Raw genomic sequence first — 27590 nt, forward strand, 5'->3', positions numbered from 1 at the left:
TCAGCTGAGTCAAACACCTGTTTCCTGGAGCTTCTCTTGAAGCCTCAACAACAACTTCCGCTTCCATGGCATTGTTCTCTATCCCATGGCCACCTCTGTCTACAAGGGAGGTTGTTTTTTTTTTTTTTTTTCTTCTGATCACGTAGATGATGCCACTGAATTGGAATTCCGTTAATGGGGAAAAATGAAAGCATGAATATTGAGTAGGTAACCAGCAGTCTCTGCCAAAGTAAAATATACCTAAGAGGTAAATCAAATTTCTTTTTCACACAAATGAAATTAACTAGGCTATATCATCTGGGGGAATACTGTTGGGCAAGTTACCTACAGAAAATTGCATTTCAATTTTTTGGAAAGCATGTAAATATTCTTTACAATACAGTGCAGTTGCCAAATATAGATTAGGGCAAAGAAGATGTGTTAAATTCTACACCAAAGAACAATACATATAAATTCACATGGCTCTGTCTGTTGAAAGGCATTGCCCAGAAAAAGTTATAAATGTCAGATTTAAAATGTAATTCATGGTAATTCTGGATGGGTTAGTGTGGATCATAAAGAAAGACTGCAGAATTTAGTGATAAATTATATAATTATTATTTAGATTATATAATAATTTAAGGTATTATTTAGTAATGAAAGTTGATATTTTACAAGGTAGATTATGTAATAATTAAAACAATTATATTTTGCAGACATTAACAGTTTAGACTATTTGTAGCTCAGATGAGCTACAACTAAAACAGAGAAAAATATCCCAAATAATGATGAGCTTTTGTTTATAAATTGTTATCAAGCCATTTAGGATTACTTAAGTACAGAGTTATTTTAAAATTTTTCTCTACTTCAGAATTTAATTCTTTAATTTAAAATTATAGTAATCCAGAAAATATGTTGGGAAGTCATTGGCAGGGATGAGTTGTTCCTAAAGAAAGACTTCAAGATATTGAATTTGAATTTCTTTTATTCTTGTAACTACTTAGGAAATGACTTTTGGAAGCTTAGCATACATGCTATAAAAATAGTAAATGGAACAAAAGAAATCAAGTCCCTAAAGAAGCAACACGCTTTAATTTTTAAAATGTTGTCTATAATTATACAATAATGTGTTTTAATCCTAGGGGAAAAGTATTTTGGATTCTACCCTTCCTTAATTTTAAATGAATGGGAACCTTACTGAGTTTAAATTAACATTGCATGCTGAATTGCAGTTGTCTTCATTTTTCTTTATTTTAAATGATGGTTAAAGAGAGCTGTTTTATTTTCTATAATTTTGTAGTTTAGGAAATGAATTGTAGGTGTAATGATATTTTAGATTAAGTAAGACTCAGGGGACATAAGCGTGACTCACATATAGTCTTTGTATTCAAGAAACTTCTAGTCTGATGGGAGAAACAGATGTATGAGACTTTCACTTCCTCTGTGGTTAAGGGGTTAGTCTTTTTAGGCTGCTATAATGAAGTACCTAAAACTGGGTAGCTTATAAACAACAAACATTTATTTCTCACAGTTCTGGAGGCTGGAATGTCCAAGAACAAGGTGGTGACAGATTCTGGTGAGGGCCCACTTCCTGGTTCATAGATGGCCATATTCTCACCATGTTCTCAGATTGCAAAAGGTGACAGGGAGTTCTCTGGGGTCTCTTTTATAAGGGTACCAATCCCATCCCAAAGTCCCCACCTCCTAATTCTATCACCTTGGGGGCTAAGATTTCAACATGTGAATTTTAGGGGGACACAAACCATAGCAAAGGCTATGCTAATGACATGAACAAAGTGCTGCGGGAGTCTGGAGAGGGCGATGATGCCAAAGGCATGCAGGAGGAAGATGACATTTGTCCTGGATCTTGAAGGTATTTTAGCAGATGGACATTTCAGAGAGGGAGCAGGTGATACAGAAGGAGAGTTCCTTGAATGGGCCCTCCTTGGAGAGGGACAGTCAGAGGTGGTGCGCTGCAAGAAGTTGAGGCTGACTGTGAAAGGCTTTGTATGTTTAGTTAAGGACTTTGGGTCTTCCTAGTAGGCAGTGAAGGATTAACAGAGTTTTTACACAGCACCGTAATATGACCGGATTCTGTTTTTTGTTTTTTTTATGAATCAATTATTTTATTTTTTTATATTTATTTATTTATTTATTTTTATTTCAGCATATTACAGGGGTACAAATGTTTAGGTTACATAAATTGCCTTTGCCCCACCCAAGATTCCATTTTAATGGATATGACACTAATAACAATTAAAAGGATGGGCTGGGGCAGATAATGATTGTTGATAAGATCACCAGGTGAGATGATCGGGCCATGAACAGAGTGATCATAGGGACAAAATTAAGAAGGTGGCTTTGGGAAATGTTTTTCTTAGGATTAGGTATCTGCTAATGGAAGTATGTGTGTTTGGGTGTGGGGGCCATGAGTGCCTGGAGTTGAGTATCACTCTCATGTTTCTAGCTTGGAAAATGATAGTTATCATTTAATGAGATCATGAATTTAGAAAGAAAAGGAGGTATTTTGAAGCAGGATAATAAGTTCAATTTGGGACATTAATTTTGAGGAGTATCTGTCTAGTAGGAAGTTAGAAATATGAATCTAGAAATAGGATTTGAGAGAGAGATTCTGGAGTCATCCCCATGTAGATAATAGTTAAAGCTCTAGGAGGAAAGTATAGTGTGTCCATTTTGCACATTAACTGAGACTGTGAGAGGTTAGTGACTTGTTTATGGTCAGTAGAGATGGTGTGGGAAAAAGCCAACATCTAATCCAGGACTTCTGATCCCAAGGTCAATTATTTAATTTCTCAGTTTCTTTGTATGTAAGATGAGGATAATGACACCTTCCTCATAATACTTATGGTTAAATGAGATGATATATGCAAAATACTATGCAATGACACAGTGTCACAATCAGATAGTCATTAAAAATCTGTTAACTTCCTCCCCTTTCCTTTTTTTATTTACACATGCTGCTGTGGGCTGACAAAGACTCTCTCCTTGACCAAACTTTAGACAGGCTTCTCTGAGCTCTCTTTTCTACTAGGGCTCTGTTTTTGGCCTGCTGAGTCTAGTCTTAGCAAGAGTCCTGTTAAGTTAGTTTTGGGACACTCTCTCCACTCTTCATATTTGATCACCCTCAATATCTGATCAAATTCCTCATCACCTATGCTTGATATCTGATCAGCCTGGCCTGGCCTGACTTCAGCAAAAATCCTGTTTATAGCAGCACAATTCACAATTGCAAAGATGTGGAAACAACCCAAGTGTCCATCAATCCACGAATGGATTAGTAAACTGTGGTATATGTATACCATGGAGTATTACTCAGCTATAAGAAATAACGATGATACGACATCTCTTTGGTTTTCCTGGAGAGAGTTGGAACCATTATATTAAGTGAAGTATCCAAAGAATGGAAAAACAAGCATCACATGTACTCACCAGAAAACTGGTTTTCCTGATCATCACCTAAATGCACATAGGGGAAGGATACCAATTGGATATCAGACTGAGACGGGGGTGGGGGGAGGGGATGGATGTATGCCTACATGATGAGTGCATTGCGCACCATCTGGGAAATGGTCATGCTTGAAGGTGCTGACTCGGGGAGGTGGGGGGGGAGGGGATGGAGGTATGACTACATGGTGAATGCCAGGCGCACTGTCTGGAGAATGGACACGCCTGAGGCTCTGACTCAGGGGGATGGGCGGGACACGGACAATGTATATAACCTGAGCTTTTGTACCCCCATGAAGAGCTGAAATAAAAAAAAAAAAAAAAAAAGAATCCCCCTATCCTTGATGCCTATCCACTGACACCCTGCCTCCTGCTCTTCAGTTATAAATTCCCAGCTGTCTTTACTATACTTGGAGTTGAGCCACATTTCTCTTCCCTACTGTGTTGGTATTGATACCTATTGCAATAGTCTTGAGTAAAGTCTTCTTTATCATTTTAATAAGTGTCAGAATAATTTTTTTAATAGAGTCTTAATATTACTATACCCAGTGATATTTCAGGAGGTTCATTAATTAGGCAGCTTCCTATATGTCTAGTAAGATGTCCTTACTATCCAGGGCTGGGAGTTCAAACGTGGGTCAGAACCAGAAAGTGCCAAGCGGGCATCAGGTGGAAGGTGGGAGCCAACAGAAAGGATTGTGGGAGCAGTCAATGTTGAAAATTGGAGTCATCAGAAAATGTGGAGAGCTGAACAGTCAAGCCAGAGCTGTGGCTGCAAGAGGAGCCTGAAAACTGGGGAAACAGCCAAGATCATGGGAAATAATAATATGAGAAGCAGGTGCTAAAGTGATCTGACTAATTCCACTGGATGAGAATTTTTTCTTTCCCAGGGATGCTTTTGACAAGTTAAATGCTTTTTGGCTCTTGTGTGAAGCCTTTTTGGCTACCTTGGAGTCTGATACACAGACTCTGGGGGGGGATGGAGATTGGCTGTGTTGTTCCCCATGCAAGCTTTCAACTCAACACAATGAAAACCATGGTCTTAGACGGCCTGCTAGGGAAATGGGATTTTGCAATTATAAGGAGTTGAGATTTAACATTTATGCCAGTATTATTAATTTTTAAATACTAGAATACAATAACATTACTTAATATCATCCTTACCATAATTGATTTTTTTTGAGGGATAATCTAGAAGGCTTTGGATGATGGGAGGACTTCAGGGCTTTTATCAGGAATGCCAATGATTTGTGTTACAGGTATGTGAGAGGACGGTGGACAGAGTTTTATTGTTTCCAAAGCCCTGTAACTCTTTTGAGTGTTCAAGACCTAAGGAGAAGGCAGGATGGGCAGCAAGGAGGGTTTCAAGGGCCAAATATGAGTGGCAAGAATGTGTGGGGCAGAATTAAAAGAGGAGAAAATAGCTCAGCAGCTACAGCAAATTAGTGTGTACTTATTAGAGCTTTCCAAGGTTCACAGGGTTACACATGTATGAAAGTTAATAGTTTGGAAGAAATGGCAAGTGGAAATTCTAAAAGGGTTAGAGAAAGTGAACTTTGATAAGGTCTTAGGGTATTAGCTTTATAATGCCATATAAGACCTTGATTAATATCTGTAACAAATTAAAACTATTCAAACAATTGAAAATGAAATAATTAGACTAATGGCATAATTTATGAATTATGTATGGTCAGAAGGAAATTCTAACTGTATTTGGGGTCCAGGTGAGAAAGGCAAGAGAAAGATTGGCAGACAGACCACTGTCTATAGGTGTTGTGCCCTAGTGGGTCTTGTGTAGAGTTTGGGAAGGGGGGCAGTGCCCAGTGCCTGTTCTCAGGAGGGGACAGCAACAGGCAACTCCTGGCCTCCAGTTTACTTTGTGCCTTTTGGCAAGTGAGCTTCGTTATTATTCACATAAACTCCTCTTCCTCCAATTCAGGGGGCAAGGATAATTAAGAATTAACCACATATATCTGGGCAAATGTTTATGTATGGTTCTTGTGAGAACCATGAAACTGAATGAGATATTAGAGATTAATTTAACATAAAAAAGATAAATGATATTTTCCAAAGTTACATAGCTACTCCAATTTTGAGAAAATAAATTACTTATAACATAATTTGATTAATATCATTGTACTCGATTTTCTCTGAAATATAAACTCTTTCTACTAGCAGCATAACCTCAAGTTACTTAAATTCTCTGAGTGTTTTCTCATTTATAAAGTGAAGACAGATATACATATATCAAAAATATTGTGAAGATCTATTAAAGGTGATTGTCACAGTAAAAGGTGTTTTTTTGGGAGGACTGGGGGACAGGGTCTTCAGGCTAGAATGCAGTGCAGTGGTGCAATCATAGCTCACTGTAACCTCAAACTCCTGGGCTCAAGCAATCATTCTGCCTCAGCCTCTCAAGTAGCTGGGACTACAGGCATGCGCCACCACACCTGGCTAGTTTTTAAAAATTGTTTTGTAGAGATGAGGTTTTGCTGTGTTGTCCAGGCTTGTGTTAAACTCCTGGCCTCAAGCAATCCTTTTGCCTCGGCCTCCCAGCGTACTGGGATTGTAGGTGTAAGCCACTGCACCAGGACCAAAGGTGTTTTTTTGATAACAGTGAGTTTTTCTTAATCTTCTCTTTCAATTTAAGATGTTGTCTTGATAACTCTGTCAGATTTTTGGTTTCTTAGTAGCCTTTGTCAAAATAACATGTAGAATAGTTGACCTCCTTGCTCCCAGCCCACTCTGCTTTTCACCCCAGTACAGGACAATTTAACTTCTGCTGGGGTGGGGTTGGTAGAGAGATCTCTTTCAGAGACACTCAGAGTGTTGAGACTTCTCTATGCCACAGACAATTACAACATATTGTAATTGAATATGAATATTCAGTATAATATTCAACATTCAATATATTCAATCTGACCTTTCTAGTTGTCTAAATGGTCAGACTCTGGGCTATCAATTGTTTTTTAATTTGAAATGCTTGTTTCTTTTATAAACCCACAAAAATGCATGTAGAAAAGTTAGAAAATGCATATGAACAAGTACAAAATATTTTTCCTATGCATATATATGTGTGTTTTAACAAAATTTGAATCATGCGATATATAAATTATTTGCCAACTTGCTCTTTTCTGTACATGTTTTGCATATATAGGCATTTCTGGTAAAATGCAATGTATACATTTCTGAAAAGCTTCGTATTTGGCAAAATTATGACTAAAAATGACAAGGTTTAACCAAAAGTTAAGGTTAGGACAGCGTATTCAAAGTTTAAGCAAGTTTGTAACCGGAGCACCAGCAAAAATAGTCATTGGTACCTGGGAAGATAACGTGGACTGTCAGACTGACAATTCAACCTGACTGCAGACTGACATGTTGGAGATTAAACAAAAAATGCAAGAACAATAGGGTGACGATGCCATCAACTCTTTAACTAGAACTGGAAGGAGTATGTCAAGCAGGAGTGTATGTACAACATAGATAGGAGCAGAGCTCTGAGTCAGTGGGGCTACCATCAAAGTTGGCGTGGGTAACGGGGCAACCTGCCATGAGCTGAGAGCTGTGCTGTCTGGGGGTGTGTCCCTCTAGAAAGTTCTGTGAGCAAACCCTCTTTTATCATTTTTTTTTATTATTTCAACTTTTTGTTATGGAAATTTTCAAGCACACCCCAGGGTAAATAAAATAATATATTGTATTCCAAATCCAGCTTTGACAGTTACATTATTAATAATAATTATTTCTCTAATCCTCTTGCATCTATCTCCTCAAACCTACCCCTTATTGTTTTTTCCCAGTGAAGTATTTTGAAGGAAATTCATGATATCATATGATTTGCCTTGTTAATAACTCAGTGTATATTTCTATCAAATGAAAACCTAAAACATAACCATATACCATTTTTACACCTAACAAAGTTGATCAAAATTTTTTGATATCATCTAATATCAAATCCATGTTCAAGTTTCTTCAATTAAGAAATCTTTTTATAATTCCTTTCTTCAAATTAGAATTCAAGGAAAGTTCACAAACTGGATTTGGTATTATGTTTTTAATTAGTTTTTGGATAATTTTTTCAGTTTCTTTTTGAAGATATTAGCAAATATGTATACATATTGGTATTTCCCCTTTATTACGCACAAGGTGCACTGTTCAGCTCCTTGCCGTATTTCACTTAACAGCATAATGAGTTGTCATCAGTTCTTTTTATACCTGCATAGAACTCCATTGGTTGGTATAGCATAGTTTACTTAATCTTATATTGATGGAATTTGGGTTATTTTCAATATTTTCTTATTATAAATCTTATAAATCATACCTTAATAAATAGTCTGTCCATATTTTATATTCTCAAGCACTTGTTTTAAATTTTCTTAAAACATAGCCAAGGGACTCCTGCTGTCAGTGCAGCTGCTGAGCTGAGGGTTTTTCTTATCCTGTTGGTGGTTAGGAGTCTACCCCTCCTATTCTGGCTCTGCTTATCCAGAAAAAAAAAATCATGTATGAACCATGACTCCATCTTATACTGGCATAATTCCCCTATTTAGTAATTATGTTTACACAAAAACATGTGTTGCAGCAGGACAGACTATGTGTGCACACACCAACAAACCTATCCCCCCTACCCAATCCTACATACCTATCACACATCTACATTATCATTTTTGATGGTTGCTGCATTAGTTATTTATTGCTGCATAGCAAGTTACCCCAAAACGTAGTGGCTTAAAAGAACAAACATTTACATGAGTTCGGACTATAGAAATCCCAAGGTTCAACTAGGGGAGGATTTCCTTGCAAGCTCACACATACCGTGTTGGCAGGACTGCATTCTTTGTAAGTAATTGAACTGAAACCTCTGATCCTCCCTGGCTGTTATTGGGAGCCTCTCTTAGTTCCTTGTCACATGAGCCTCTCCACAGCTCACAGCATGGCAACTGGCTTCTATCAGAGGAGGGAAAAGAGCAAGAGAAGATGACCAAGACAGAAGCCAGTAATCTTTTAGTAATCTAATCTCAGAGATAATATCCCACCACTTTTGCCATATTCTGGTGGTTAGAGGCAAGTCAACAGATCCAGCTAACACTCAAGTGGAAGAGATAATACAAAGGCATGAATACCAGGGACTGAATATTATGTGGGCTATTTTAGAAGCTGTCTACCACAATTGCATAGCATCTCATTATGTATATTAAATTAATAATTTACTAATATTCTATTTTTAGACATTTATTTCAGCATATTATGGGGGTACAAATGTTTAGGTTACGTATATTGCCCTTGTCTCTCCCCCCAGTCAGAGCTTCAAGCATGTCCATCCCACAGATGGTGATATTGCGGGACATTTAGATTGTTTCCAATCATGTCACACACCCACAATTTTCCACTGTCTTTCTCATGCCTCTTTTATGCCTCAAGCTCCCCCAAAATTGAAGCTCCAAACCAACCCTTTCTTCATGTACAGACTGCAGAGAAATGTTCTTCCTCCCCACCAACTCCTTTGGAATTTCAATGCATAACATTTTCTCTATCCTGTTGCAGGCATTTTAGATCAAAGAGATATTGGTCATTTATCCCTTAATATATTCTGAACTTTAGAATTGGTATTCCGTATATAAAGTGCTCTTCCAATTCAATAAAGACAATGTCCTTAATAGAAAAACAGAAAAAGAAAATGAACAGTGAAATATAGCTGTGACAACTTAAGGTGTGAAAATATTAAGCTGCACTCATAAGAAAAGTACAGATTATAACACGATATTATTTTTAATCAATCCAACTGATTTAAAGATTTTTAAATAGCATGATACCTAATATCTGCAAGGATGTACATAAACAGGCACTCTCAAACATCCCTGGAGGGAGTTTGCATTTATATCCCATGACCCATCAATTCCATTCACCCCAGATTTTTCGTGTCTTCTTTACATCTTGTAGTTAAAATTGCATTGTAGAATTTTTCCCGTATTAGCTGTCACTATGGGATCACTGTTGCTGTATTGAAGACATCAGAAAATATCTGTCAGTGAAGTGAGAACAGTTTATCAACAAAGGCCATGCCATGGCCACTTTATGGGTGCAGATCCTGACAAAACAATTCTCAAGTTGCCAAGCAGGTTAAAGGCAGTCAAAACAATGGTGACAGTCATAACGGAAACACAGACTACATTGCTTGCTGCAAAGATGTGGGTGCTATGAAGCAGAACCACTGATACTCGCCTTGGAAAACATGAAGTGCATTGCATAATACAACAAACTATTTCCATTATGTGGGAAAAAAGTGTTCTTTCCCACATTATAGAATCTTAAGTTTCTTCACATCATTTTTTTTTTTTTTTTGAGGGAGAGAGCCTAACATTACAAGCTAAAAGAGTTTTTTTTGTCCCCATCTTCGTAGTCAGTACAATGAAATGGGTTGAAACTAATTAATTTCCAGATCATTAAGGGAAATGCCATATTGTTAAATGACCACTTCAGAGTCGCCACCGACGTCGGGAGAGCCAGAGCCCAAGCGCGGAGCCGCGCCCACAGGGAGACCGTGCGCATCCAGGCAGGCCAGTGCGGGAACCAGATCCGCACCAAGCGTTGGAAAGTGATCAGCGATGAACATGGCATCAGCCCGGCCGGAGGCTCCGTGGGTGACTCGGTGCTACAACTGAAGAGAATCAACGTCTACTACGAGTCATCGTCTCAAAAATATGTGCCCAGGGCCACCCTGGTGGACTTAGAGCCAGGCACCCTGGACAGTGTGCAGTCCCGGCCTTTTGGACGACTCTTCTGGCTTGACAATTTCGTCTCCCGCCAGAAGGGCGCAGGGAACAACTGGGCGACCGCCACACGGAGGGCGCCGAGCTGGTGCGGAAGGAGAGCGAGCACCGCGGCTGCCTGCAGGGCTTCCAGCTGACCCCGTCGCTGGGCGGGGGCTCGGGCATCTGCAAGATCTGCGAAGAGTACCCCGACCGCATCATGAACACCTTCAGCGTCATGCCCTCGCCCAAGGTCTCGGACACCGTGGTGGAGCCCTACAATGTCACCCTGTCCGTTCACCCGTTACCTGGTGAAGAACACGGATGAGACCTGCTGCATCGACGAGGCGCTCTATGACAACTACTTCCGCACGCTCAAGCTGACCACAGCGACCCTCGGGGACCTCACCCACCTGGTGTTGGCCACCATGAGTGGGGTCACAACCTTGCTGCGCTTCCCGGGCCAGCTCAACGCAGGCCTGCGCAAGCTGGCCCTGAACGTGGTGCGCTTCTCCCACCTGCACTTCTTCATGCCGGGCTTCGCGCCCCTGACCAGCCGCGGCAGCCAGCGGTGCCCGAGCTCACCCAGCAGATGGTCGACGCCAAGACCACGATGGCAGCCTGCGACCTGCGCCTCCTGCGCAACCTGACCATGGCCACCGTCTTCCGCGGCCCCATGTCCATGAAGGAGGTGGACGAGCAGATGCTGGCCATCCAGAACAAGAACAGCAGCCACGTCGTGGAGTGGATCCCCAACAATGTCAAGGTGGCTGTGTGCAACATCCTGTACCGCGGCCTGAAAATGGTGTCCACTTTCATCCGCAACAGCACGGCCATCCAGGAATCGCTGAAGCGCATCTCGGAGCAGTTCTCGGCCTTCCTGCACTGGTTCCCAGGCAAGGGCATGGACGGGATGGAGTTCACCGAGGCCGCGAGCAACATGAACGACCTGGTATCCGAGGACCTACTGGTCCCTACCAGGACCCTACCAGGGAGCCACCATCAACGACGGGGAGGAAGCTTTTGAGGATGACAAAGAGGAGATCAATGAATAGAGGAACTTCCCTAGCTCAGATGCTAAAATACACATGTTCCTTCTCTAACCTTGGTGCATCTTACTCTGATGGCCTCTGAATGGTGCACCGGTCTAAATGTGTGGGTATAGGCCCCTCACAAATGCAACAAAGTGGTATTAACAGTCATCTGGAATAAAGAAAATACTTTAAAATAGGAGGAATTCTAACCCATCAGAAGATCAGATTACATAGATTCTCTACTAGAGGACTTCAAAGAAATAACTAGGGCCATTAAAGGCTAAAGGAATAAACCTCACCTTGCCTTACGTGTTCAATCACGTCTGAGAATTAGCAGGGAAGTGTGATAGTCTTTTTCATCCTTTGTGATGAAACCTGAAGGTGTGCAGTGTTGTCTTATTGGAATATGCAATATGGAACTTGGAAACAGTCGATTCATAATAAAATACTAAACTTGTGAAAAAAATAAATGGCCACTTCATTCAAAGTGCCTGTTATTCTTTGCTATTCTATTTGCAAATAGGCTTGTGCATATCTTATGATTGTCCCCCAAGTATTTGATAGAACTAAGGCCTGAAGCCTTTTCCCATCTTTGTGTTCAGGATATAATCCTCAACACTTGCAAAATACAGTGATTAAATCATTTGACATTTCTGTATCTCTGAGATTATTTACAAGATTAGTGTGATGATTAAGAAGGGAGAGATTAGTGTACAAAAGCACTTTGAATTTGTAGGCCATGATTCTCTCCCAATTGAAGATATCTACCTAATGCCCTCTTTCCCCAGTCAAATAGAGGAGAATATGTTGATTTTTATTGTTTATTGACTATAAGAAACAGAGATTACAGGAGTGAATGTGCAATGCAAAAGGCTTAGCAGATATTTTTATTCTGGTTCCTAAGAAGCTTGGTATCTGAGCACACAACTTAGTCTTAGAACATGAAAATTACACCCTTTGTGTTTTTCCAAGTTTCCTTTAAAATGCAGGTGAAATTTTTATTTCCCTTCATGCCTCACAGGGATCTGACCAAAAAGCAAACACAAAATGCATTGATTCTTATATCTATTAAGTGTATGATGGTTAATTACCCAATGTGCGTTTTACTTATTATGGGTCTTTTTCTCTTTTCTGTACTTTTTTCCTTCATTTTCTTTTTCCCTACTACATTTCTGTTTTTTCATATGTCACTCTAAATAGTTCAATAGAATGAATTTAGTAATATATCTTCAGAAACCATGTTATTTGCCAATTTATGAATGTAAGACATCTTTTTGGCATGTTTTATTGACTTCCAAATTTTCCATTATTATAATACAAGATATGAGAAATTAAAAATTTATCTCTTTCATTTGAGAAATTCACCCTATTTGTCTTCATGACTGAAAAAATTTTCTAGTTAATAGTACTTAGTTATAAATCTTTCTTGTATCTTGTAGAAAATTCACAAACTCTCATCAGTCTATTTTATGAATGATCTGTTTAGTACATCCTACTTGTAAAATCACCAATTTGAACATTTGTGGGAACCTTTTTCAAGGCAACTTTCCCTCATCTGTTCCCTTCTCTTGTGCATGTAGGCACTTCTACTTGATAAAAGCAGCAGGTAAGCTTAGTATGCCCTTCTGGTTTGATCCTCATCTAATTCATGTTTCAAGACTGTAGAGGCCTGTACTCTTAGAAATCCAAGTGTGCACTTTACCTAGATGGCCTATGGGTAGGCTGTAAGCCTGCATGTTCACCAAATGATTCATATAATGGTGAACTAATTAATATTCCAAGTATTCATTCGAGTGAGTCAAGTTGTATCTCCCGAGGAGTGTTTGGTGTGGAAAGCCATGCCCCATAAGTATTGGGATGACTGATATTCCAAATAAAGTGGCAAAAGAGCATGCCAGAATAGTGTGACAGTTTGAAAAGTAGCATGTTGACCAATTGCAGCTCTCCTGATGGCATCAGGGTTAAAACTCCTACTGTAGGATCTAGTAGAGGTGATGTGATCCTTTATGATCAAAAAGCAGAAGTAAAAAATTTGTAATGAAGAAAATCTGATCATTTTGACTTGAATAGAGATTCTATATAGGACAAGGCAATTAAAAATATATTTAAGGGCTCTAATTTTTAACATGCTTTGGAGTTTTCTTCTCTTTGGTCTCAGCTTATATTGTGAGGCTGGGAGACAGAAGAGTATGATTTTAAGTCCTGACTCTGCCGTTTATTCTCAGTGTGACTGTGCGTAAGAATGCTAACTTCTCTATGCTTTCCAGCCTTCTTCATTCATGAAATTAGACAGTGTGCTAAATGTTCTCTAAGTAGCATTTGTCTTGAAATCCCCGATCATATCTGGTATAAATGGTATATCCTTTGATTTGGGGTTATTTGAAAATAGTACCCAATTGGATTTAAAACACAAAATAAACAAATGTGAACATCTGAAATTTTTCTAGGCTATTGCTGTCATTTTAATTGTGAGGCCCATTTCTTATTTATGCCTCAGTCTTTGAGAAATCTAAGACTGGCTGTTGAATAGTTCTTCTAATTAGTATGAATGGTTGTAGCATTTAAAATCCTTGTCCTGCCTTTGATAAGATCAAAATTACAGTGAATAATATGCCTTGGTTGAACATTAGCATGCAAACCATGTAACTTGAAAAGATGTATTTAGGAGCTGAGAATAAAGCAGAAGCCAGCACGTTCTGACAGCTGTGAGAAACACAAAAAATATTAATGGTGGCAGTTAGGGAGTCAGACAGAGAATAGCAATGCACAGGTGCATTTTCCCTAGTGCATTTATTTCTTCTTTAGTATTCATGATAAGTTTCCAATACCTTCATCTTTACACAGGAATTAGAAAACAGTTCAGACTTATTAGTTTGGCTGAGCAATAGATTAGGACAGCTAAAAGAACAATGCCTAAAGGGGTATATATAGTTGTAATGAAGTAGTCTTCTACGATAATACTCTAAATATCACTATAAGGCCGTTTTGCTTTTCTAATAAAGTCATCATTATAAGAGTTTTATGATTTCTTAATTTTTATTCTTCTTATCTGAGTGGAGTGAAAAATTATATTAATTGTAATCTATTCTACTTGCCTTAACGGCACTATATTTTAATATAAGTTTCTAATAACTGTTTCTCAACATTTTGACTTTAAAGGTTAAGGTGTCACTTATGGTTTATGGTAATTATGTGAAAAAGACTTTTAAGTCAATATAGACAAACTCATCGCTTCAGAGTAGCAGAATGTGTAGAGATAGAAAGGGACTTTTCACTTTAATATGTTTGAGGACATGATCACATTGAATCCCTCTGCACACTCCTCAAAACCCCCAAACAAACCAGAAATAGATACCCTGAGGACTCTGTTGGCAGAGTTATCAGGAGATACGAGACAATGTGCATAAGTTGGGTTCTAGTAATAATGTGTATCTCTAAAGTTCCCTGTCAATGAACAATGTGAAACATTTGGGTCTTGAGTGTCTATACAGATTTCCTCTTTATCCTCAAACTCTCACAACTCAACTACTGGAAGAAAAATGATGTAAATGGTGTCACCCTGTCAGAGACACATGAATAGTAGAATTCAGCCAAACCATTGAAGTAAGTTTTCTTTTCTTACTCTATAAAATCCAGAAAGAAAACTTATAAGTGAGTTTCCCTAAATTTATAGTTTAGGGAAAAATGTCAGTTCTTAAATCACATTTTATAGTTGCAACCAAATGTCTTAGAGTATGTATTAAAAGGGCCTACTTAGAGTTTGTATTAATATGTAAATGAGCTCTAAGTTTCAAATGTGGCTGAATTTTAATTTTTAATTCTGTCTCTTTAAGACTATTACATGCTATTCATAAGATCCCAGCTTCAGCATGGTAGTTCTAACCAAGTCTGATATGAGCCAGATGGCTGATATTGGTTGGTTATGATGGCATCATATAATAAATACCTTTGGAGTTTATCGTCTTGGGATTGGCGTATCTTATAACTTTGGAGAAAAGAACATATCTTATTTGAAGACATATTTTTTCTTGTTTCTTCTTTGAAGCTATCTCTGACCCTCCCACCCCTGCCCCACATATCTCTTTCTCTAACTATTAATATTATGTTCCTGAAGTTCTTCTGAAACTTTCCCTTGCTTTTTTATGATGTAGTGATGCAGGGTGATACAACTTCATCAGTTTCCTAATTGCCAGATGGGATGTGTCAAGTGAGACTCGAGATTTGTTATGAGATCAGTAATGATTTCAGACACAAACACACACACTCTCTCTCACACACACACATAATTTTAAAAAGAACAAAATTGCTCCCAATATTTTTTCATTGATTTTGGGTATCAAGTTTAATTGATTTTGGGTATCAAGTTTCAAATGAGATCATGTTGTTTTTTATACAGCAAACCATATATTGGCAATACATATTGCTAAGGTTTAAACTCTATTCTTAGAAAAGCCGATACTAACTCATTGAATAAAGATTTTTCTTAGGTGTGAACATTTTGATCCAGTTGTGCTTTTTCAAATCTAAAACTCTTTTGGTTGTTTCTGATTTCTGTTATCACCTCATCTTTATGGGATAGTTTTTCTTTTTAATTCTGCTAGAGTGGAGCTCAATGTAACAAGATTCATCACTTTTATGATTTAAAACCACTTATGAATGAGCTCACACTTTTCCTTGCCTTCTTTGTGAATAATAAAACTTTTAGAAATTTTAGCACAGAGTTATAAGGAATTTTTTCACTGGATGGATTTGTCTGAGACTTTGAATAGTCTGTGTAACATTATAAAAATATTTATATGTGATGTGGAAAATGTATGCCTGTTCTTCTGTGTTAAAATTATTTTTACAGTCAAAACTAGTTCTGCAACCTCACTAATCCCATGGTGATATATTGTTAAGACAAATGAGTAGGTCATACTGAGGACTTTTCATTTAAGACATATGGTATGAGCTCAAACACCAGTTACTGGGGCTGCTGTAGTCACAAAGGTCCCTTTGATAGCACAGCAGGTGATTGATTTCTGGGTTATTCAGGAGCCATAAGAATCAAATCTTTGTTTCTTCTTTGATTTCACCACAGCTGGATCTCATATCCTCATTAGCCCTTTATCTGGACAAATAAAATCAGTTCCATTCCTTAGTACCAAATTATCTCCCAGAACATAATGACCCTCACTTTTTTGATAGGACATGGAATTCATAGCTATGAGCCTGACTGAAGAAAATGGCCCCTACAATTTCTTACCCCGAAATGCTGTAAATATTTCATTAAAAATGATCAGACCCAAAAGGTGTATGCTTTATAGAGTCTTCAGACACTTAACTTTGCTTTCTCATTCCTAAAATGCAAGCCAATTCCACTCCACTATCTGGTTTTACAATAGTTTGGAGATTAGATTAAAGGTAAGAGCAAAATGGAAGGCAGTTTTATAGAGAGTCTTTACAAAATTGTGTCTACAGGGAGAGAAAGTTGTGTAGAGGAGAGAAAACTATAGGCTTATGAATGTGAAGTGCATCTACAATGGCAAATGCTATAATGAGATATCGCTATACATCTATTAGAACAGCTAAAATAAAAAATAGTGATAATACCAAATGTCGGTGATAAGGTGGAGAAACTGGATCTCTCATATATTTCTGGTGAGGATGTAATATGGTACAGCCATTCTAGAAAAGAATATGATGGTTTCTTACAAAGCTAAACATGCACTTACTATACGACCCAACTGTTGCACTCTTGGGCATGTATCCCAGGGAAATGAAAACATATGTTTACACAAAAACATATGGATGGATTTTCGTGGCAGTTTTATTTGTAAGGGCAAAAACTGGAAACAACCCAAATACTGTTCAATGGTTGAAGGGTTAAATGAATTCCAGCTCAGCCATACAATGGAATACTACTCAGCCATAAAAGGAACAAACTATTAAAATATGCAACAATCCGGATGGATCTCAAGAGCATTATTTTTAGTGAAAAGGGACAATCTGAAAAGGTTAAGTACTGTATGATTTCAATTTATATAACTATAGAGATGGAGAACAGAATAGTGGTTTCCAGGGAATAGAATTAGGGAAGGTGTGAGGTAGGTGGGTAGTGCAAATGTAAATGGATAGCACAAAGGAGTTCCTTTGTGGTGATGGAGCAGATTTGTATCTTGATTGTGGTAGTGGTTTCACGAATCTATGGGATAAAATTGCGTAGAATTATACATACATACATAAACACACACACACACACACACACAAACACATTCATGAAAAAAATGGTGAAAATAGAATAAATTCTGTAGTCGTTAGTAGTGTAGCTAACACATTTTACCAGTGTCAATCTCCTGGCTTTGATACTGTACTACAGTTTTATGAGATGTCATTATTGGGGGAAATTAGGTTAAGGGTGCAAGGGACTCTATGTAAAAGTTTTATAACTCTCTTTTTTGTTATTTTAAAGTAAAATGTAAAAAATAAAACCACCCCAGTCTGTTTCTGTTTCAAAGATGTACATCAAAAGTCTCCCTGCCTCTATAATATAAATATTTAGTATGTCTTGTTCATCTACAATGTATTTTGTTCTCTTTTGGAAGATTATAGTCATTTGTAATTATGTGAGAAAAAGACTGTGGCTTACAATGACAAATTAAAATGTCAAAAGGGTGTTGAACTGAAATATAGGTTAAGTACCACACAGAGGAGAGGGCAAATGGTTCTCTTCATTGTGCTCTATATAGCTGGCTCTCATATCTGGACTGTATTTGATCAGTGGACAAAGGAGCAGGTACATGTACTCTCTTGTTTTAAGGGTGGAACGTAGGACATGGAATATTACATTTCCTGTGTTTAGAACAATGATGGTCTGTGCATAAAAAAAGAACAATAGCCTCAATGGCAATCTGTACTGTAGGGAAAGGAAACATGCAGGAAAATACTGTAAGATTGAAGCTAGCTGAGAGAAACAAACAGGTCTTTAATGTCAGTTGTCAGAGTAGTTTATTTTAGGGAAAAAAAGGGATTATCCTGCAAGCAGAAGGATGAAATAGCAAGGTAAACATTGGCACGTTCGGAGGGACATGAACTATGAGTAGAGGCCTAACAACAAAATGAACTAGGATTCAGTGCTTCCATTCCCTGTTGTGTAGTAACCACCTTAACAAGCTGGAAGCCCGTCAGATAAGACGTGGGATTCAATCAACAAAGGTTTCCTAATTATTTTGGCTCTGAGTATATCTCTAGTGTTTTCACATTGCTAAAAATCCAATAATCCCCCTAGAGGCTGCACACCTGAATACCCCCACTCTGTTTCTTCATGTCTGGGCAATCATGTGTTCCATCGAGTAAGACGGGTACTGGGTTTGTATGATGAGCTATGGCTAATTTCTTTTTTATAAGCAAATAAATAATTTTGTGGCTCATTAGGCTGATCATTTCTCTGATTTGTTTGACCTTTGCTGTGCTTTTTTATCAGCTGGTTTTCTCAGACCTCATTTTCCCCTGCAAAGCTCCAGTAATCAAATGAATTTCTGGACCCGTCAATCTGATGTCCTGACCTGTTAAAGTGGGATTCATCAGAAGAATTTCATTATGTTTTTGTTAGAACGGTTGTCAGAAATCTTTCATTCCTGCTCTCTAGTACCACTGAGTGACAGGTGACTGATACACACATGAAGGAAGTGAAATATTTATTAAGAGTTTTAAATTGAGATGCCAGTTGAGTCTAAAGCTTCCTACACACATAGTATCCTTTGCAGAAAAGATTTTTCAGTAGCCAATTGTGGATAATCAAACTTAGAATCTTCTCCTTTTGAAAGATTCACCTAGGTAGAAGAGTCCTGTTAGTTTAAACACCAAGTGTGTGTTTGGGAAGTAGCAAGTCCCTAGGGAAGACTTAAGTTTAAAGTGGAAAACAGCATTTGCAAAGAGGATATTAGTGTCATTGCCATTCACCTTATGAATAATCATTCACTGAAGCAATTAACTTGCAAAATAGAATTACGGAGCTAAACCAGAGAAAAGAGAAGATCTTTATTGAACCAGCTACAAATAATTCTCAGCTTGTATTTTCTAAGGTTGAAAATAGTGACCAAGATGGCCTTAACGTTCCTCTCAGCTTGGCTGAACTATAGACGGGCTTCTTCTTGACTATAGGCTCAGACCTCCGTTTCCTTAGAGCATTTACTTAGAAAACTTATAATTGTAAATTCTTCTCTGCCCCTTTGAAATGTAAATCTTCTAACAACTCAGGAATATTTTTCTCAAGGACTGGGAAGCCATCCCTATGAAATGTAACCATCAAGAAAGCTAGAACCCCTGTCCCTGTTTCTGTGGGAGAGTAGAAGCCCAACTTCAGTAAGCTACAATTAGCAAACATGGATCTCCACTGATGTCCCTCAGTACTTTTCTACTAGCTCACTCTAGAATTTAAAAATCCTCATCGGAGATTCTAAAAGTGAGATGGTGGGAGGGGGGTGAGGGATGAAAAATTACCTATTGGGTACAACGTACACTATTCAGGTGATGAGTACACTAAAAGCCCAGGTCTCATTGCTATACAGTATGTCTGTGTAACAAACTTGCAACTGTGCCCCCTAAATATATAGAAATAATAATAATAAAAAAAATCCTGCCTTCTGTTTCAGTGGAGTTGAGTTCAATTTTTCACTTCTATTGCATTCATCTTGAATAAAGTCTTGCTTGACCATTTAGCTGATGCAGTGCAATTTTTCTTTTACAAGAGATCCCAGATAATTTCTTTGACTTTATTTTTAACGTCTACAAATCTGTATAGATTTAAAAAATGGAAAGTTTGTGCATTTGGTTTACCTAGTTTTGACTCTGTGTCGCAATGTATTAGATTGCTTCTAAAAGCTATAAGTGCCATTTAGGGACTAAGTCCCTTGCCCCTTCCCTTTTTAAAGAAAATATATTAATATAAGGCCAGGGTCAACCCTAGGCAAAATTATGTAGCATACTCCTCTCCTATCAGCACAACCCTCTCTGGTTTCCAGATGACAATTAAATCCCTGGGGGTGAGAGGACCTCCTTGGAGAGCCCTGGAAGTGATCCCCTCCCCTCCTCCCCTTACCTTTGATATTTGGTTTTAGATCTCATTACTGATTTGGTTTTGCCCTAAGATGGCCTTATGCCTTTTACAGAGAGCATTTGCCGCTGATTTCACTGGCTCTTAGTTCAGAGGCACAGCCTAATGCCCACAAAACTTTAAGATATTGATCTGGTCTGTCTCCAGAGTCAGTAAGTGTTAAGTTTCATTGTCTCAGAGAGCAGTAGTGGCTGCTCATTTCAGGGACCCAGGGTCTTGGCTGATAATCACTAAATACTTACACTTTTCTGATGGGGTTGGTATTTGGGAACCAAGTTCAACATGCCTTTAAGTTATATAACGTAGGAAGTGACATCCTTATTAAATTGGGCCAGGGTATATACAGCCCTCAGTCACAGGGTCAGGAGACACAGAGTCTCAGGTAAAAGGCAATGGCTTTAAGCCATCCTAAAAGATGCCTGATAAAGAGTATTCTTAATAATCACCTTGGTTATAAAGTGCTGTACCTGCAGTTAGATTAGATTGGCCTGAGTCTTCTCAATCCCTGTTTCCTCTGCTCATTTGCCTCTGCCATTTACTGCCCTTGGCTGTTGTGTCCTGACTCTTCCCTGGACACACGAAGGCTTCTGTTCTGATACCTAGATAATGACATGGCTTTACCCCTTAATTCCATCCTTGTCTCCTAAATTGAGCTTGACATTTTCTGAAGCTTTTGCAGAAATGACCTTACTATGCCAATTATTTTGGCCTCCATCACTTGCCCTACAAAACCCTGGGATTTAGTCATTTTGGAAGACAATAATTTTTATTAAATTATGAAGTTTTTTTTTTTTTGAGACAGAGTCTCACTCTGTTGCCCGGGCTAGAGTGCCGTGGCATCAGCCTAGCTCACAGCAACCTCAAACGCCTGGGCTCAAGCGATCCTCCTGCCTCAGTCTCCCGAGTAGCTGGGACTACAGGCATGCGCCACCATGCCCAGCTAATTTTTCTATATATATTTTAGCTGTCCATATAATTTCTTTCTATTTTTAGTAGAGACGGGTCTCGCTCTTGCTCAGGCTGGTCTCGAACTCCTGAGCTCAAACGATCCGCCCGCCTCGGCCTCCCAGAGTGCTAGGATTACAAGTGTGAGCCACCACGCCCAGCCAAATTATGAAGATTTTAAAGATGAAGCCCAGACTGAAACCAGAAAAAAACAGCTTTCAATGTTATTATATGACATCGACATGTCAACTGATGCTAACTGGCAAATAAGCCCACATGCAGTACATGTAACATGATATCCCAGACTTTACCAGTGTGTGACCTCGAAATATGGTTACATTTACATTTAATAACCAAATTATGGTAGTTAGAACACTTATTGACAAGCTGCCCCAAATTAGCTCCTTCCTAATGCCCACTAGCTATTTCTATGAGACCCTGAGACACTCACAATCCAGTTTGTCCTTTGGTGAAGGCCTCCCACGGGCAGTGCCTCTTATCAGAATGCTGATATCTATGTCAAGGGTGGTATCTCAAAGTGCTTCTGGTCCTTGGCATGTCAGAGAATCCCTGGATGCTCTGTGGAGGTGGGAAGTCTAGCTTCTTTTCTTCTGACTGTCACACTTTGTTGCAGGGCCTAGAAACTCTGTCTCGAACAGTTCCCGATGTGAGTCCCTTGGCTGTGATCTTAACAAATCTCATATGAAAACAAGTCTCCACCTGTTTCCAGTGGTCTTAATCCTTTCCTCTTTTCCAAATCCCTCTGCCCCTAAACCAGCAAATGCTCCTTTGCACCCCTGCTGAAAAATAAAGCTCTTCGTGAAACATAATAAAAGAAAATAGATCCAGGAGGGATATGGAGTGTGGGAGAAGAAAGCTGGGATCCTGTTGGCTTTAACAGCCTCTGGCTCCTACTCATTGAGGCAAAAATGCCCTGATAAGCTCACAAAAGGGACTTGGTAAAATGTAAACCTTCACTTGCATTAGGACCTTTTCTCCCTTTATTTTCAATTCTCCTTGGTTGTCTTGTTTCTTTAGAGCTGATCTCTGCCAGGAGAGAGGCTAAAAGCCACCATGCAGAAACTCTAGAAGAGGTAAGTGTCAGGGAAATGGATTTACCGGGTCCCTGGATCTCTGAAGCTGAGGGCACAGTGCACCTCAGAGATCAGGCTGTTGGTGGATGTTATTGGTGTGCTTCTGCTGCTACCCCTGCCTCTGAGGGGAGAGGAGCCAGTCAAGTGGGAAAAAGGCAAGAACAAGAAATTAAAGGGGAGAAAACAAGTAGGAACAGAGGAGTCTGAATTATTTGCCCGAAGCAGGGGCCTCTCAAAACACAATGAGCCTTTTTAATGTAGGGAATCTGAATTGACATGATTTGAATCAGGTTCCCTTGTTTTTTTCTCTCCTGCTTAGAAAAGGCAATTTCTAGGGAGGCTGCTTTGAATCCTGTTCTCACAGGGGCTGGTTGAGCATACAGATAATCTGGGAACTCCAAACTGGATGATCTCATTTCTTGAGATTGGAATCACAGGATTTGGACAGCCCACTAATAATTGAAGATAATCTGGTAAACCATTATTCTTCCAAACATTTCACAAGGTTATTATGATTCATAAGGTCCTGCAGCTAAAAAAAAATCGTGCTGTATTTCAGAGAAGTTTAACTTGAAATCATTTCTATTTCATTAATTGAAAATTCCCATTTTATACATTATAGTTGCAATTGCATCCTCATTGCTGAAAGATACTCAGGGCACCTACCACTTTAAAAATTGTCAAAAATCCTGCAAACAAAAATGTAGCAATTCCAAAATTAATACATAAATGACTTCCAACATAAAACAAAATTTGTAGTAACCATAAAAAGTTCTTTTATACTAAAAAAGTAATTTGTAATTATGATAGAAACAATTTGTAAAATGCATTGTAAGCAAAATTTATTAATGTTGGTAGCAATAATAATACTCAATTATATATACAGTATTGTTTGTATTTTAGAACTTGTGACAAATGAAAATGGTTTTCCTAGATGAGAAACTAAACTATGTTTTGTGGCTAACAAGATTGAAACTCATCTTGGCCCTGAAGAATAAACAAATCAATTTGGTTTGTTTATTTACAGTTGTATTACAATTATTTAATTGTAATTACTGATTGTCTTTTTCCTTTGTAGGGGTGAGGGGAAACTTGTCCTCTGTCCCACCTCCCCAAAGTTCACTGAAAGATCAACTCACAATTAAGGCAGATTAATAAGAGAAAGGTTTATTTACCATGCGCATGGGGAGAATCACATAGTGATTACCCAATATCCCAATGAAGTTCAGATATTTTTATACATGCCTTTTAGAGGGGAGGAGGCAAAATGAGGAGTATAGGAAGATAAGGGGTTGCTAGTGAGGGTGAATAGATGGGGAAACAGATTGACTTGTAAATTAACCTGAGAGACAGGTATTATGTTTTAAATGATTTGGGTTAGGTCTGCTTAAATTCTTGATCTTCTTTCCAGTCATATTAATACATTGAAATAACAGGGAGAGGAAGGGTTGTCAGTTGCCTCCTTTGATCTTTTGATCAGGTCAGTCCTGTTTATGCAGACAGAAGGAAAGCCCCCTCCCATGCTTTGGTGATCTCAAGGGGCCTGCAATTCAAAATATTCTTTATACCAAGGAGTAATATTTTGGGGAGAAATTTCCTGAACTCCTTCACCTTCTGCCAGTATCTAAATTATGTCACTATAAAACTCATGAAAGAATTTTAGGAAAGTCATGGCTAGGACTTCCAATACTATGCTGAATAGAAAGGCTTGCATTTACATATTATGTAGGAGATAATACATTATACTGATTTATATCATAGATTTTTATAGACCTCAGACCTAGTTTTGATACCTGGCTCCACTATTTACTAACTATATGACACAGGTGAATTTTTTTTTCACATTTTTGAGTCTCTAAGTTTTCTTATTTGTAAATAAAATTTACTTTAATGAACTTTTAAAGTTTTTTAATTTCAAAAATTTAGTTGGCACAAGTGTTTTTTAATTATGTAGATAAATTGTATCATGCTGAAGTCAGGGCTTTCAGTGTACCCATCACAAGAATGGTGCACATGGTACTTGATAGGTGGATTTTTATCCTCAACATCCTGCCACCCTTCCCCCTTCTTAGTTTCCAACATCCATTACTGCTCATTATGACCATATGTATCCTTCATTTAGCTCCCACTTACAAGTGGGAACTTGTGGTATCTGTTTTTTCATTCCTGAGATACTTTACTTAGAATAATGGTCTCTAGTCTCAACCAAGGTACTGCAAAAGACATTATTTCATTCCTTTTTATGGCTAAGTAGTACTCCATGATGGTGTACTACTCATTTCATTTTCTTTATCCACTCCTTGGTTGATGGACACTACTTAGGTTGATTTCATATGTGCTGTGGTGAACATTTGGATGCAGGTATCTTTTTTATAAAATGATTCCATTTGGGTAGATCCCCAGTAGGGGGATTGCTGGATTGAATGATAGATCTACTTTTAGTGCCCTTTGAGAAATCTCCATACTGTTTTCCATAGCAGTTATACAAGTTTATATTCCCACCAACAGTGTATAAGTGTTCCCTTTTCACCACAAATGTGCCAACATCTATTGATTTTTGACCTTTTTTTTTTGATGGGATTATTTGTTTTTTTTCTTGCTGATTTGTTTGAGTTCTTTGTAGATTCTGAATATTAGCCATTTGTTGGATGTATAGTTTGTGAATATTTTCTCCCATTCTGTAGGTTGTCTATTTGCTGATTATTTCCTTTGTTGTGCAGAAACTTTTTAGTTTAATTAAGTCCCAATTATTTATTTTTGTTGTTGCTGTATTTGCTTTTGGGGTCTTGGTCATGAATTCTTTGCCTAGACCAATGTTCAGAAGAGTTTTCCTAGGTTTTCTTCTAAAATTTTTATGGTTTCAGGTCTTACATTTAAGCCTTTAATCCTTCTTCAATTAATTTTTGTATATGGTGAGAGATAGGTATCCAGTTTCATTCTTCTGCATGTTGCTATCTAATTTTTCCAGTAGCATTTACTGAATAGGGCATCCTTTCCCCAGTGTATGTTTTTGTCTGCTTTGTCAAAAATCGATTGATCATAGCTATATGGTTTTATTTTTGGGCTCTTTATTCCATTCTATTGGTCTATGTGCCTACCTTTATACCAGTATCATGCTGTTTTGATTACTATAGACTTGTTGTATAAAGTCAGGTAATGTGATGCCTTTAGATTTTTTTTCCTCTCTCTCTTTTAATTTTAATAGATTTAGGGGGTACAAGTGTTTTTTGTTACATGGATGAATTATGGAGTGCTGAAGTCAGGGAATTCAGAGTACCCATCACCAATGAGTAGTATACACTTTGCACTCAATAGGTAGATTTTTTTCCCTTACTCCCCTAACTTCCCCCTCTTCTTAGTTTTCAATGTCTATTACATGGCTTTATGACCATATATATCCTTTGTTTAGCTCCCACTCCTTAGTGAGAACACATAGTATTTGTTTTTCCATTCCTGAGATATGTCACTTAGGATAATGGTCTCCAGTTCCATCCAAGTTGCTGTAAAAGACATTATTTCATTCCTTTTTATGGCTGAGTAACAGTCCATGGTGTATACATACTACATTTTCTTTATCTACTCATCAGTTGATGGGCACTTAGGTTGATTCCATATCTTTGCAATTGTGAGTTGTGCTGCAATAAACATTCAAGTGCAAGTGTCTTTTTGATATAGTGACTTCTTTTCCTTTGGTTAGATACCCAGTAGTGGGATTGCTGGATTGAATGGTAGGTCGACTTTTTGTTCTTTGAGGAATCTCCATACTGGTTTCCATAGAGGTTGTACTAATTTACATTCCCACCAACATTATTCTTTTTGTTTAGAATTGTTTTGACCTGTGGGCAGGATTTACGGTAAGTATGTGCTCTTACAAAAGGAACAATAGATAAACTAAAAATCTTATAGGCATTTCTGAAATGTGGTTAATCAGAAGTCAGTATGTCAGATTAGCGTTCAAGATGGAGTTATTTTAGCTTCCACACTGAATGAAACAATAAATGGATGCAAGGACAAATGAACAAAGAAAAGCCACAGGAAATATAGCAACATTACATAATGATTCAAATTTTTTTCTAGGGATGCTTTCTTTGTTGCTTCCCTCCTCCCCAGATTTATTGAGATATAATTGACAAATAAAAATTGTATATATTCAAGATGTACAGTGTGATGTTTTCAAATACATATATATTGTGAAATGATTATCAATGTATCCATTAGTGGATACATCCAATTAGTGTATCCATCACTTCACATAATTACCTTTTTTTTTGGTGAGAATACTTAAGATTTGCTCTCCTAGCAAATTTCAAGTATACAACATTCTTAAGTATAGTCACTATGCTGTACATTAAGTCTCTAAAACTTATTATTCTCATAACTGCAAGTTTGTATTCTTTGACCAACATCTCCCCATCTCCCCACCCCTCTGAGCAGTGATAACCACCCTTCTACTCTCGAGCTTCTTGTGAATTTTCTTTCTTATCCCATTCCCAATGACTAACACAAGAGAAAAATAAACAATAGAAGCTACTCAATAATTAAAAAGTGAACTTTACCAGTTCAAAGTTACAAGCCTTGTTTGTACTTCACTGATGATGTTATAATGAACATTCTTTGAGTGATGAAGACTAAAGAAGCAATGATGGCATGCACTGCAAGTTCTTGTTGTGACTGCAGTAAAATTCCTAGCAGATAGACGTCCTGCTATTTCATTAGGGTGTTAGAGTTGACAAATACTTGGTATGTTTGCTATACTATTGTATTAATAACAGAATTTTATTTTTTATTATGTGACGTTAAAAATGAAGAGATGAAAGCAAAGTTTTGTTAGTGGAAAAGAACCAAAACTCTGTGAAATAATTTAAAGATGTTTATTCTGAGTATGTGTAACCATGGCCCAGAGAACCACACCCAGGAAGCCTTGAGCAAGTCATCTCGCTGTGGTTGAGTTACAGTTTGGTTTTATACATTTCAGGGAGATAAGAATTAACATGTAAAGCCATAAATCAATACATGAAAGGTGTACATTGGTTTGGCCTGAAGGTCAGGGCATCTTGAAGTGGGGCATTACAGGTTATAGGTGGATTTAAAGATTCTTTTATTTGTAATTGGTTAAAGAAATGAAGCTTTGTCTAAAGGCTTGGAATGTTTTAAGTTAAGATAAGGAAGTCCTAATCAGAGACAAGCCACGGGACGTATATAGAATATACACACAGACTCAAGTGATCTGTTA

General features: G+C 38.0%; 1 pseudogene; it reads left to right on the top strand.

The window, feature by feature from the left end:
- Positions 1 to 1803: 1803 nt before the first annotated feature.
- On the top strand, positions 1804 to 11245 carry LOC123625630 (annotated as a pseudogene).
- Positions 11246 to 27590: the final 16345 nt, after the last annotated feature.

This window comes from Lemur catta, chromosome 1, assembly GCF_020740605.2.
Source record: "Lemur catta isolate mLemCat1 chromosome 1, mLemCat1.pri, whole genome shotgun sequence".
Lineage (NCBI taxonomy): Eukaryota > Metazoa > Chordata > Mammalia > Primates > Lemuridae > Lemur > Lemur catta.